We start from the raw sequence: 11,165 nt of genomic DNA on the forward strand, positions 1-11,165 counted from the left end.
GAGAGAGAGAGAGAGAGAGAGAGAGAGAGAGAGAGAGAGAGAGAGAGAGAGACTATCCATTACAAAGAGTTTGGAATGTTGAACAAGAATATATTTCTATTCTTTGCAAAAACAATGGCTTTTAAAACCAGAGAGCTTATTGCAATAACTACCTGAAGTCAAACTGCACAGGCTTCTCTTATATTATTTTTCAAAAATATACAAAAGAAGGGGAATGAATAAATACTTCCCTGTTGCAAAATCTATGTAGTAAACTCAAATGTCTAAAATGACTTTGAAGACCTGATAACAAAAGTACCTGCTCAACTATTGCATCAGTTGTTTAAGACTTAAAGACTACACATACAAACATGCTTGTGAGTCTTGTTTGAATTTATTCCATTCCTGGCGAAGTATAAAGAATTGAGAACCTCCATCTTAAAGCTACAGATGATGATCAGTCATGATTTAAATGACTGAAAACTTGGTAGTGTTTAGAACCATGGAAACAAATCTTTTGGCATGTCTATAAGGAATTTTCTAGATTAGGTGAGAGAGATCATTGATCAACTTGTCTGTTTCTGTGCCAGTATCATGAAGTTTTTAATCACTGTTGCTCTGTAGTACAGACTGAGGTCAGGGATGATGATACCCCCCCCAAAGGTCTTTTATTGTTCATAATTTTTGAGATTTTTGTTTTTCTGTATGAGGTTGAGGCATGCTCATGCAAGGACTATAAAGAATTGTGTTGGAATTGATGGGGACTGCATTGAATCTGCAGATTGCTTTTGGTAAGATGACCACTTTCAGGAGGAGGTAGGCGCATGTTCAGGACAGAGACCTGAGATAATAGAAGTGCCCAAGAATCGATGTGGGTGACCTTAGCTGTGACTCACTCCATTAGGGATATGGAACCTGGAGAGGCCATGTCCTGTAGCCAGACCAGAATCCCAGTTTTGCAATAGAGACACCCACAAAACCCGACCCCAAATTTATCCTGTCTACAAGTAATATAGGCACAGGGTAGGGAGCAGAGACTGTGGGAATAACCAACCAATAACCAGTCTAACTTGAGACCCATCCTATGGGCAAGCACCAATCCCTAACACTATTAATGATACTCTGTTCAGCTTGCAAACAGGAGCAAGTTGTCCTCTAAGAGTCTTCAACCAACATCTGACTCAGACAGATGCAGACAACCATTTGATGGAGCTTGGAAATCTTCTGGAAGAAGAGCAAGAAGAATTGCAGGCCCTGAAGGGGATAGAAATTCCATAGGAAGACCACCAGAGTCAACTAACCTCTACCCTTTGGGGTTCTCAGAGTCTGAACCACCAACCAAGGTGGTTAGACCTAGGCCTCCCTACTAATATTTCAGTTTGTCCTTCGTGTAGTATCTGAACAATTGGAGCCAGGGCTATCCCAGAAGCTGCTGACTGTCTTTGGGGTATCTTCTTCCAGATCGACTGCCTTGTCTGCCTCAGTGGGAGAGGATGCTCCTACCCTCACAGAGACTTGAAGTGGCAGAGTTTGTGGGGGAGACCCAGAGGGGACCCCATTGACTCAGAGAAGAAGATAAGGTTGAATGGGGGAAGGACTGTAGGAGGTGGTGGCCGGGAGCGGGGCAGTGAGCGGGATATGAACTGAACATTTAAAAAATTAAGTTAAAATGAATACGAGAAATAGTATAAAGTATTAAGAAGTCAAAATGATTCTATGACTTTACCAATTCTTAAAGGAACAATTTTTGGAAGCACTCTTTCTTAAAACTATTCAAGTATAAAGGAACTTTGCAATGATTTGTGTGTGTGTCACTTCACTTTTGTCATATAAATTTGGCTGTGTGTTTTTTTTATTGCATATTAACCAACATCCAGAAAAATTCATTTTAAAGTTAAATACATCTGCACTATTTTCTAAAGCAACCAGTAAACTTACTGTTCCCCCAGCCACAGCAGATATCACTGCCAGAACTCAACTCTTGGTCAGAGACTCTGGATGAATGTTCATTTTAGTTCCACTATGAACAATCTGATGACCAAGAATAGCACAAAACATCATTATTTTGCAGGCTAAGAACTGATATGCAGAAACCTGCAGGAACTGCCTCGTAAGGTGCTGGAAGGGTGAGAGTTAGAATTTCTTCATCTGTGTTGTTGACTTCATTCATTTTAAATCATATCAGGTTGTTTATACAAGCATCAGAATAGCCTTATAAATCTGCATATTTTGTAAATTAGAAAAATGACAAACTGTATTGTGCCAGTTAGAATAAGTGGGGAATAGGCCATCACTGCAGTAAAAAATCACAGCAGATGATACCTGGGGGACCAAATAAAATGTTTAAGATGATTTTTAAAGAGGAAAAGATAACAACATTATAAGTTTCAGTAGATAGGAACACTTTTTTGATTTACATTGTAAATGAATAATTATGGCCATTGTGTTGAGATTCCCACAATACTAACATAAAAGAGTAGAACACAGTGCTAATATAACATCCTGTAAGATTCAAGATGAGAGGTGGGGTGTTACAAGACAGGAGAATGGAGTGTGTAACACATGGTTCAGTATATACTTTAAAGATTATGATAGCAAATTTCCTTGTGGACTGGGATATAAAAGAGTAAATAATAAAAAGGAATGTAAAGCTGAATTTTGTTTCATTGAATATAAAAGTACACTACCCATTCATCTGCTAACAGATATTTATGTTGAATCTCATAAATACAATCCTCAAAGAAGAAAAAGTGTAACTTTAAAACAGGGCTAGAGTGTAAGTGATTGAATTGTTGTTTATGGGACTAAGGATTCATTTATATAAGATAATTATGTTCTGGGAATCTACTATATACTTTTATTGCTATGTAATAAACTAAATCTTTCTCTAAGTTGATTTTTTAATAGATCTTCTCTTGAAGTAACAGCAAGCTATCTAATACACATATATACTTATAACGTTAAGTGTGGTTATGCATTGTTAGGTATATGTATATGCCCAAATTCATTATAACATATAAGAAATTAGTGCAGCTGTTTCATGTTTCAAATGTACCCCAGTAAATGTTTTTAAATCATACAATAAAAAAAACTTACAATTAACTTTACAAAAATAACACAAGATTTTTATGTTAAATATCAGATAAAAAGCATTTATTGAGGTCAGAACTTGAAAAAAGAAAGCATGTACAAAAAAAAAAAAAAAAAAAAAAAAAAGCCAGTTTGGGATGAATTAACTCACAGGCTTCAAGGATGCTTTTAGGAGAATGAATGAAGCAGGCAGATGAATATGACTTCTGAGTTCAAAGGAGACACAAGGTCGAGAAAGAAAGCTGTGAGTCATCTATATAAAGATAATATAAACAATGAAGTCACCTAAGGATAGGGCATGGAGAGGATAAAATAAACCCAATTATAGACACTTATTCTATCCTTCATTTAAGAGTTTAGCAGGAAAATAAGCATTGCAAAACAGAGAAGGTTGGGAAGGAGATAGGAGTGTGGAAGAGTGAATGACAAAGGACTGCTTCATAAATCAAACACAGTATTTCTAAAAGAAACTGTCATTATCATTATCAGCCACATTGAATGTTGATTAATCAGTAGAATGATATATGACTACTTATTGGCCATATTGATTTCTTCTTGGTGGGATCACTATTAACCTTGAAAGCAATGGATTTAGCAATCAAACTGCATTAAAACAGATTGAAGGAATTATACAAAAGACAACCTTGCAAATTATTGTGATGGAATCAATAACTGGGTGCTAACTGAAGAGGAATGAGGCACCCAGGTTGCCATTAAATCCAGAATTATGAAAAGTGGTTGAACATAGTAATGCTTTAGAAAATCACAGCAATGCTGAATGAGATAGAAGACAACTCCAGGAATCATATTTTTATGTCAACATTGGTGACTGTACACAGAATGAAAATATTGAATAAAGAAAGGAGAGTAAATGAAGTGGATGAGGAATTTTTAAAGGAATGATGAAACAGAACAAAACAAAAAGTCATAGACTTGAGCTCTAAACTCCCCAAAGAAGAAAATGAAAGTTGAAAGACGGTTAACATATAAGAAGTCTCTGAATTAAAAAATGGGTTATGGCCATTAGAAGAAACCTACTACTGTAGAAGTTTTCTACAATTTATTTGTGGACATGTATACAAAATTTTAAATCAAATTAACAACTAAAAAGAGAAACAATGCATCCAGTAGACACCACAGGCTACCTCATAAAATGCGAGATACAGCTTACCACTTTTTGGAGTTGCTGACTGCTGAGGTCCTACAGACTTTACATTGCAGGCTATTACCAAAATTCTTGGCTATTTTCCATAACTTGATGGTAAAAACATATTGCTAAAGGCAGCACATGTTCAAGTCATAAAGCACAAAAACACCGAGCTGTGTTCCAGGTGTTCATCTGGAAGCTTTATCCCTCTGGCTACCTTTCATAGTTCTAGACCATTTTATACACATTATACATACTACACTAGAGAACAAACTTAATTTTACTCATTTCCAGCTGTGAGTCCTGTGAGCTATAGTAACTACTGTGCTGGAAAGACTTTTCGAGTGACACAAATGTCATGGAAGTAAACAGTAATTTTAGGACTGGATTTAAGGACTATTTGACAAGTTGAATATCGCATGTAATGCCATTTTCAGGGCCAAAAACCTGTGGCTAGACAAATCATGAGTCCTAGAAAAACTACTAAAGTCACATAATATTAACTCAATGTCTGATGACTTCTTGTCATTCCCATTGATTTTTTTTTTTTTTATTCTCATGATCCTTATTGGAGAAGCTTCTGTTTTGGTTTCTGTTTTTGCAGTAGTCAGTGATTCACACATAGATACACAACAGGTCAAGATGTAAGGGAATAATAGAGATGGCAGACTGTTCAGTCCTAATCTGGACATGTAAGTCATAAACCCCTAATCCCAGGGTTGGAGATCATTGTAGAAAAGAGGTGAAAAGACTTTTAGAGACTGAAGTAGATGACTCCAAACAACTGTTTTTCCAGACACAGCAGAGCTCTTGTGTCGGCATGTAAAGTCATGAACAAGCTAAATCCAGGCAGTAACCCATCAGCGAGAGAATGGGAATGAGGTCTCACCAATAACCAAAAAGCTGTTGGCAATTTTAATTGCTAGAAAATGGAAAATCAGTTTTCTTGAAGAGGGTGGGTAGTTCTAGGCTGACAAGGCTCCAGTGGAAGTCCATATGTCCAATATATAAGGGTAGCAGAAATTGAACATGATAAGTTCTTTTTAAAAAAATTATTGGATATATTTACATTCCAGAAGTTGCTCATCCTCCCAGTATCCAACACAGTTCTTCATCCCATTTTTCCTCTCTCTTGCCACCAAGAAGTGTTCCCCCTCTCCTACTGTACCCCTGAAGGCATCCAGGCATCCCCCTTCCCTGAGGCCTCAAGTCTCTACAGGATTAGGCATTAGGTTCATTTTCTCCCACGGAGGCCAGAACAGGCAGTCCTCTGCTATATATGTGCTGAAGGCCTCAGATTTGCCCAAGTATGCTCCCAGGTTGGTGGCTAAGTCTCTACGAGCTCCCAGAGGTCCAGATTAGTTGAGACTGCTGGTCTTCCTCTGGGGTCACCATACCCTTCAGACCCTTCAAATCATTCCCCTAATTGCTCCATAGAGGTCCATGACTTCAGTCCAATAATTGGGTGTTAGTAAGTGCATCTGTCTCAGTTTGCTGCTAGTAAGCCTTCTCAGAGGACAGCTGTGCTAGGATCCTGTCTGAAAAATCTTCATAGCATCAGTTATAGTGTCAGGTCTTGGTGCACCCCTATGAGTTGAACCCAAGTTGGGCCTGTCACTGGACTGCCTTTTCTTTAGTCTCTTCTCCATTTTTGTTTCCACAGTTCTTTTAGACAGGAGCAATTCTGAGTCAAATTTTGACTGTGGGTTAGTAACCCTGTCCTTCCACTTGAGGCCATGTCTCATCTACTGGAGGTGGTCTCTTCAAGTTCCCTCTTCCCCACTGTTGGACATTTCTGCTAAGGTCACCCCCATTGAATCCTAGGAGTCTCTCTCACATAAGGTCTGTGGAACTTGATCTAGAGGCTCCCCCAGTCCCTAACCCAGACGCTGCATATTACCATTTATTCTTCTGGCCTTCTGGGATTCTCTTCTGTCCCCATCATACTTGATCTTGCTCCCCCTTTCCCCTCTCCTTCCCAACCATATCTCTGTCCTGTTGTATCCTGTGATTATTTTGTTCCCCCTTCTAAGTGGGTTTGAAGCATCCACACTTGGGCCTCCTTCTTATTAAATTTCTTATGGTTTGTGGTTTGCATCTTGGGTCTTCTCTACTTTTTGGCTAATATTTACTTATCAGTGAGTACATCGCATACATGTCCTTTTAGATCTTGATTACCTCACTCAGGATGATCTAGTTTCTTCCATTTACCTTCAAACTCATGATGTCTTCCTTTTAATAGCTGAATACCATTCCATTTTGTAAATGAGCCATGTTTTTTATATCCATTATTTGGTTGAAGGACAACTGGATTGTTTCCAGCTTCTGGCTATTATGAATAAGGCTGCTGTGAACACAGTGGAGAGCATGTCATTGTGATACTGATAAAGACTGCATAGTATTGGTACAGAAACAGGTGGATCACTGAAATAGAATTGAAGAACCAGAAATAAACCTTCATACATATGGACACTGGATCTTTGACATAGAAGTCAAAACCATACAATGGAAAAATAAATCATCTTCAAAAAATAGTGCTTATCTAACTGGCGATCTGAATGTAGAAGAATGAAAGTAGATCCATATGTATCACTTTGCACAAAGTTCACATCGAAGTGGATCAAGGATCTCAACATAAAACCAAATTACACTGAATCAAACACAAGAGAAAAGTGGGGGAAAGCCTTGAATTTAGTGGCACAGGAGAAATTTTCCTGAACAGAGTCAATGGCTCAGACTCTAAGATCAACCATTGACAGATGGGACTTCATGAAACTGAAAAGCTTCTGTAAGACAAAGGACACTGTCAATGGGACAAAGGGGCAAGCTACAGATTGGAAAAAGATCTTCACTAACTTTACACACAGTAGAGGGCTAATAGAAAAATATATAAAGAACTCAGGAAGTTAGACTACAAAAAATAACAAATGCCCCATTTAAAAATGGGGTACAGCGTTAAACAGAATTCTCAACATAGGAATCTGCAATGGCAGAAAAGCACTTAAAGAAATGTTCAACATCCTTAGTCATCAGGGAAATGCAAATCAAAACAGCACTTAGATTCTATCTCACACCAGTCACAATGGCTAAGATAAAAAAAAAAAATCCTCAGGTGACAGCACACCTGGTGAGAATGTGAAGAAAGAGGAACATTCCTCCATTGCTGCTGTGATTGCATACTAGCACAACCACTCTGGAAATCAATCTAGTGGTCTAGTGGTTCATCAGAAAATTGGAAATAGTTCTATCTGAAGAAACAGCTATAAAACTCCTGTGCATGACAGGTCTACTATAAACAAAGAAGACACAAAGTTTAAAAGGGTTTGTTGGGAAAGAACTGGGGAATAGGTGAGACTATAATCAAAATAAGTTGTATGAATAAACCAAATCGTAAAAGTGACTTCAGTGGAGGAACTTAGGAAATATTTCAGAGAATTTAAGCTACTGATAGTATAGAGTTCTTGAAAGGAATTTCCCTTCTTTCAACTTTTGCTCTTATAATCCCTTAAAAATTCTATCTATTTATTGATCTATCTGTCTTTCTGTCTGTCTGTAAGTCTGTCATATATCTATCGATCTATCTATCTACAATGGTTTTTTTTTTTTCAGTTAACACTCCATTTCTTTTTTTTTTTTAATTTTATTATTAGACATTTTCTTCATTTACATTTCAAATGCTATCCCAAAAGTCCCTTATACCCCCACCCCGCCCCTGCTCCCCTAGCCACCCACTCCCACTTCTTGGCCCTGGCATTCCCCTGTACTGGGGCATATAAAGTTTGCAAGACCAAGGGGCCTCTCATCCCTATGATGGCCGATTAGGCCATCTTCTGCTACATGTGCAGCTAGAGACTCGAGCTCTGGGGGTACTGATTAGTTCATATTGCTGTGCCACCTATAGGGTTGCAGACCTCTTCAGCTCCTTGGTACTTTCTCTAGATCCTCCATTGGGGGCCTTGTGTTCCATACAATAGATGACTGCGAGCATCCACTCTATATTTGCCAGGCACTGGCATAGCTATATCAGGGTCCTTTCAGCAAAATCTAGCTGGCATATGCAATAGAGTCTCTGTCTGGTGGCTGATTATGGGATGGATCCCCAAGTATGGTAGTCTCTGGATGGTCCATCCTTTCATCTTAGCTCCAAACTTTGTCTCTGTAACTCCTTCTATGGGTATTTTGTTCCCTATTCTAAGGAGGAATGAAGTATCCACACATTGGTCTATCTTCTTCTTGATTTTCTTGTTTTTTGAAAATTGTATCTACGTTATTCTAAGTTTATGGGCTAAAATGCACTTATCAGTGAGTGCACATCAAGTGACTTCTTTTCTGATTGGGTTACCTCAGTCAGGATGATATCCTCCAGATACATGCATTTGCCCAAAAAATTCATAAATTCATTGTTTTTAGTAGCTGAGTGGTACTCCATTGTACAAATGTACCACATTTTCTGTACCCATTACCCTGTTGAGAGAAATCTGGCTTCTTTCCAGCTTCCAGCTATTATAAATAAGGCTGCTATGAACATAGTGGAGCATGTGTCCTTATTACCAGTTGGAACATCTTCTGGGTATATGCCCAGGAGAGGTATTGCTGAATCTTCCCATAGTACTATGTCCAATTTTCTGAGGTACTGCCAGACTGATTTCCAGAGTGGTTGTATCAGCTTGCAATCCCAAAAGCCTGGAGGAGTGTTCCCTTTTCTCCACATCCTCATCAGCATCTGCTGTCACCTGAATTTTTTATCTTAGCCATTATGACTGGTGTGAGGACGAATCTCAGGGTTGTTTTGATTTGCATTTCCCAGATGATTAAGGATGTTGAACATTTTTGGGTGCTTCTCAGCCCTTCTGTATTTCTCAGTTGAGAATTCTTTGTTTAGCTCTGTACCCTATTTTTTAATTTTGGGGTTATTTGAATTTCTGAAGTACAGCTTCTTGAGCTTTTTGTATATATTGGATATTAGTCCTCTATCAGATTTAGGATTGGTAAGGATCCTTTCCCAATCTGTTGGTGACCTTTTTGTCTTGTTTCGCCTTACAGTGTCTTTTGCCTTACAGAAGATTTGCAATTTTATGAAGTCTCATATGTCAATTCTTGATTTTACTGCACAAGCCATTGCTGTTCTGTTTAGGGATTTTTTTCCCTGTGTCCATATCTTCGAGGCTTTTCCCCACTTTCTCCTCTATAAATTTCAGTGTCTCTGGTTTTATGTGGAGGTCTTTGATCCACTTATACTTGAGCTTTGTACATGGAGATAAGAATGGACCAATTCACATTCTTCTACATGATAACTGCCAGTTGTGCCAGCACCATTTGTTGAAAATGCTGTCTTTTTCCCACTGGACGGTTTGGTACCTAGTATCTGTCTAGGAAGTTGTCCATTTCGTCCAGGTTTTCCAGTTTTGTCGAGTATAGCCTTTTGTAGTAGGATCTGATGACTTTTTGGATTTTCTCTTGTTCTGTTGTTAGGTCTCCTTTTTCATTTCTGATTTTGTTAATTAGGATACTGTCCCTGTGCCCTCTAGTTAGTCTGGCTAAGGGTTTATCTATCCTGTTGATTTTCTCAAAAAACCAGCTCCTGGTTTGGTTGATTCTTTGAAAAGTTCTTTTTGTTTCCACTTGGTTGATTTCCCCCCCCCTAGGCTTGATTATTTCTTGCCTTCTACTCCTCTTGGGTGATTTTGCTTCCTTTCGTTCTAGTGCTTCTAGGTGTGCTGTCAGAGTGCTAGTGTATTCTCTCCCTAGTTTCATTTTGGCAGCACTCAGGGCTATAAGTTTTCCTCTAGGACTGCTTTCATTGTGTCCCATAAGTTTGGGTATGTTGTGGCTTCATTTTCATTAAACTCTAAAAAGTCTTTAATTTCTTTCTTTATTTCTTCCTTGACCAAGGTAATATTGAGTATAGTCTTGTTCAGTTTCCACATGAATGTTGGCTTTTTATTATTTATGCTGTTACTGAAGATCAGCCTTAGTCCATGGTTATCTGATAGAATGCATGGGATAATTTCAATATTTTTGTATCTGTGGAGGCCGGTTTTTTGACAGATTATATGGTCAATTTTGGAGGAGGTACCATGAGGTGCTGAGAAGAAGGTATATCCTTTTGTTTTAGGATAAAATGTTCTATAGATATTTGTTCAATCCATTTGTTTCATACTTTCTGTTAGTGTCCATGTATCTCTGTTTAGTTTCTGTTTCCAGGATCTGTCTATTGGTGAGAGTGGGGTGTTGAAGTCTCCCACTATTACTGTATGATGTGCAATGGGTGCTTTGAGCTTTACTAACATTCTTTAATGCATGTGGGTGCCCTTGCATTTGGAGTATTGATATTTAGATTGAGAGTTCATCTTGGAAGATTTTACCTTTGATGAATATGAAGTGCCCCTCCTTGTCTTTTCTTTTTTAACTTTGGGTTGGAAGTCAATTTTATTTGNTATTACAATGGCTACTCCAGCTTGTTTTTTCAGACCATTTGCTTGGAAAATTGGTTTCCAGCCTTTTACTCGGAGGTAGTGTCTGTGCTCATGTTGGTTTCCTGTGAGCAGCAAAATGTTGGGTCCTGTTTGTTTAGCCAGTCTATTAGTCTATGTCTTTTTATTGGGGAATTGAATCCATTGATGTTAAGAGAAGTTAAAGAAAAATAATTGTTGCTTCCTGTTATTTATGTTGTTAAAATTGAGATTCTGTTATTGTGGCTATCTTCTTTTAGATTTGTTGAAGGATTACTTTCTTGATTTTTTTAGGGGTGTAGTTTCCATCATTGTGTCAGTGTTTTCCCTTTATTATCCTTTGAAGGGCTGTTTTCATGAAAAGATATTGAGTGAATTTGCTTTTGTCATGGTATACTTTGGTTTCTCCATCTATGGTAATTGAGAATTTTTCTGGGTATAGTAGCCTGGGCTGGAATTTGTGTTCTCTTAGGGTCTGTATAACATCTGTCCAGGAT

This window comes from Mus pahari, chromosome 14 (genome assembly GCF_900095145.1).
Source record: "Mus pahari chromosome 14, PAHARI_EIJ_v1.1, whole genome shotgun sequence".
NCBI lineage: Eukaryota > Metazoa > Chordata > Mammalia > Rodentia > Muridae > Mus > Mus pahari.